Source organism: Arachis ipaensis, chromosome B05 (assembly GCF_000816755.2).
Source record: "Arachis ipaensis cultivar K30076 chromosome B05, Araip1.1, whole genome shotgun sequence".
Lineage (NCBI taxonomy): Eukaryota > Viridiplantae > Streptophyta > Magnoliopsida > Fabales > Fabaceae > Arachis > Arachis ipaensis.
In genome coordinates, this window is record NC_029789.2 from 106990264 (window position 1) to 106994286 (window position 4023).

The following is a 4023-nucleotide window of genomic DNA, read 5'->3' on the forward strand; positions in this document are numbered from 1 at the left end:
CTTTCAATCAATTTTCCATCAAGTTAGGGAACTACTCGCTCATTGTGAATGTAAAATTCGTAGCATATAAAAAGGAATTAAAGGAAGACATTGTAAATAAAAATCAAAATAGTCAATTAAAAATAAGAGTGATCCTTGTATTAAATAATCCTAAAAATATTCCAATGGTAAAATTAAACAAAGCAAAGGACATGGAAGAGTAAAGCCAAGTAAAGAAAACGAACTAGAATGACGAAGTCTTGATGAGGTAATAACTCTTCTTAATATCCCAATGCAAAAGCAAGAGAAAATTTAAAATCCTAAGAACTATGAATATGTAGAGAGAAAACCTAGAGGAGGAGTAAACTAGATCTAAAAACTAAAACTGTGTAGAATGAATGTTGTTTTTGGTTTCTGCATATTCTCTGGCTCTAGTCTGCTGTTCTGGGCCAAAAACTGGGTCAAAATAGGGTCCAAAATCGCCCCCAGTAAATTCTGCAGATTATGCAGATCGCGCATGTCACGCGATCGCGTGATCCATGCGGACGCGTCATTCGCGTTTTTCCCTGCCACGCGTTCGCGTCGTTCACGCCTCCGCGTCACTTGTGCTTTTTCATTCCGCGCGGTCGCGTGAGCCATGCGGCCGCGTCACTTCTCGCTGGTTGTCTCCTCAATTTCTTGTGTTCCTTCCATTTTTGCTAGCTTCCTTTCGAATGTCCAACTCATTCATGCCCTATAAAGCCTGAAACGTTTAACACACAGATCACGGCATCGAATGGAATAAAAGAGAAGTAAAATGCATAATTAAAAGTCTCTAGGAAGTAGTTTTCAATCATGTAATAATTTCAGGAAGGAAATATAAATGCATGCTATTTTAATGAATAAGTGGGTAAGGATCATGATAAAACCACACAATTAAACACAATATAAACCATAAAATAGTGGTTTATCAGATATCCCTTTGGATCACATCGCTACATTCTTCCGTGAGCATAATAGTCTCTTTTTCTTGCCAGCTTCTCTTCTTGTTAATCAGTTCCTTCAAAAACTTGGCATATAGGGGCATTTGCTCAAGTGCCTCAGCCAGGGGTATGTTGATCTCCAATTTCTTGAAGATTTTAAGAAATTTTAGGAAGTGTTGGTCCTTAGTCTCCTTGTTGAACCTTTGGGGATATGGCAATGGAGGTGTGAAGTTTACTTCCTGCTTGTGGTTCTTAGTTGGCTCTTCAATTGCTTCCTTCCCCTTTCTTGAAATTTTTGGCTGTTCCTCCTTTTCTTGAGCCTGCTTTGAAGTTTTCTTGCTTGCTGTTACATCCTCATCATTGGCTTCCTCTTTTTCACCCTGTTTCTGGTCATTTTCCTTTGGCTTCTTGGTCGCTTCTTCATTCTTCATCAAGATTTTTCCACTCCTTAGTTGTATAGCTTTGCATTCCTCCTTTGGATTAGGAATGGTGTCACTTGGGAGTGAGCTCAAAGGTCTCTCAATAGCAATTTGCTTGGAAAGCTGTCCAATCTGCCTTTCCATATTCTTCATGGAAGCCTCCTGGTTCTTTGTTGTCATCTCTTGGTGTTTCATCATTTTTTCCATTAAGATCTCCAAGTTGGTGATCCTCTGAGAGTCTTGTGAGATTGGTTGGTTGTGGGGTGTTGAGGGTTGAGGATAAGTGTTTTGATTGGTGGCTTGGTTATTGGATGGATGATGGTTAGAGTTGGGATAAGTGTTTTGTGGTTTTCTATATGTGTTTTGGTTATTGTTTTGCTGGTTGTTGTGGTTTGTGTTTTTCCAACTGTTTTGGTTTGAGTTCCTTTGCCATGGTTGTTGAGTTTGATTGTGATTGTCTCCCCATCTGAGGTTGGGGTGGTTCTTCCATGAGGGGTTGTAAGTGTCACCATAAACCTCATTTGCCCCAGAATTTTGATTGTGCATATACTGGACTTGTTCTTGCTGTTGATCCTCTTGAGTTTCTTCATTAGTCCCCCATGTAGATGATGGTTGGCTTGTGTTGACTGCTGCAACTTGGAGGCTATCAATTCTTTTGGCCATTTGCTCAAATTGTTGTTAAATTTGCTGCAGCATCATTTTGTTTTGAGCTAAGATTGAGTCCACTCCTTCCAACTCCATCACTCCTTTCCTTTGTGATGGTTGGCGTTTCCTTTGGTGAGCAAAGAAATACTGATTGTTAGCCACCATATCAATGAGATTTTGAGCTTCTTCTNNCCTTTGAGGTGGGTAAAATTTGGCAAGGAACTTGCTCACTAGATCATCCCAGTTGTTGATGCTATCTCTTGGGAAAGATTCCAACCATTGAGTAGCTTTATCTCTGAGAGAAAATGGAAATAACAATAGCTTGTAGCTGCCAGGATGCACTCTGTTGGTTTTGACAGTGTCATAAATCTTCAAGAAAGTGGACAAGTGTTGGTTTGGATCTTCAAGTGGTCCTCCTCCGTAAGAACAATTGTTTTGAACCAAGGTGATGAGTTGTGGCTTTAGTTCAAAGTTATTTGCATTAACATTTGGGGTAAGAATACTACTCCCACAATGTCTAGGATTTGCAAATGTGTAGGAAGCCAAAACTCTTCTCTGTGGTGAATTGTTGTTGTTATTGGCTGCTCCTCCTGGTGGATTTGTTGGGTTTGTTGAGTGTTCTTCCATATCTTGGAACTCTTCTTCTGAATCCTCTTCTCCAACAATGTTTTTCCCTCTTTCAGCTCTTCCTCTTCTCCAACAATGTTTTTCCCTCTTTCAGCTCTTCTTAATCTCCTGAGGGTTCTTTCATCTTGTTCACAAAAGGTGGGTATAGCTCCCCTTGTCCATGACATACAAACCAAACATAATAACACTTCAATCCATTGCTGAAGTGAATTTTAGTTAGCTTAAGCAAAAATTCAAACAGTTAGTGTGTTAGTTAAAAATTAGAGAAACAGAAAGAAAAAAGTGCTTGATCTAGATCTCCACTTCACTTAATCATTGTCAATCTAATCAATCCCGGCAATCTAATCTAATCTAGCCCTCATTTATATAATATACATTGATTTTACTTTAATAAATTATAATTTCTAATTTTATCGTTTATATGACACAGCTTATTAATATTAAAGTTGTTTAGAACATACTATTACCGGCCAGAATTCTAGTTCCAGCATATTGTAATTTACCGGAAAATTCAAAGAAATTAAAGGATAGCAAAAGGATAGTGGCGTATATCTTTCACTATACTAGCTAGGGTCTAAGCATGTATTTAATAAATAATAATTGATCTTTTGGTTTCTAAGAAATAATCCAAATCCCCTTTGAAGATATTGAGGTACACATTTTAATTAGGTGTCGACTAGGGCATATAGCATTTTGGATTTCTTTTTTCATTCTAATTCAATAAACCTTTTTTATGGGTGGATAATTTCAACCTCTTTTGCCAACGCGTATTTTGGTATGTCTCCAATATCTCTCGTACTCTTGAAACTTCGTCAGTCCTACCGAAAACTTTACATTAAGCATGTATATGGATAAGAACTTTACCTTACGTGTTTATCTATTATAGTATGCCATGCACTAACATTAGTTTTCCTTTTTCAATTTTGTTTACGTGGATTTAGGGAACAAATAGAATCCATAACATCTCTATAATATGCAGTTTATTAGGTATTGATTTTATATAATCCTAGTATATATGCTTTCTGCGGTATATATATAATATGAGAATCGAGAAGAACTTGGTTCATAATTTTTTTTTCCCCTTTTTAAGATAGATATCCCATGCTTTTCATATATTCATCAAAACAATTGTTTATATGTTATTTCTAATATTTGAATTCAAATCTTTTAATGAAATAATAAAATATTATCATTTTAACTATCTCACATCTATTATTATTATTATTATTATTATTATTATTATTATTTAAAAACAATGGATTAATAATAGGCATGTTCCACGCACGTAAAACCATAAAATATATTTAGACATAAAACTTCTTATTGAAAGTAGAAGTTATTTATCATCTTAACTAATTAAGATTTGTTATTATTAGTTTATTACACACGTT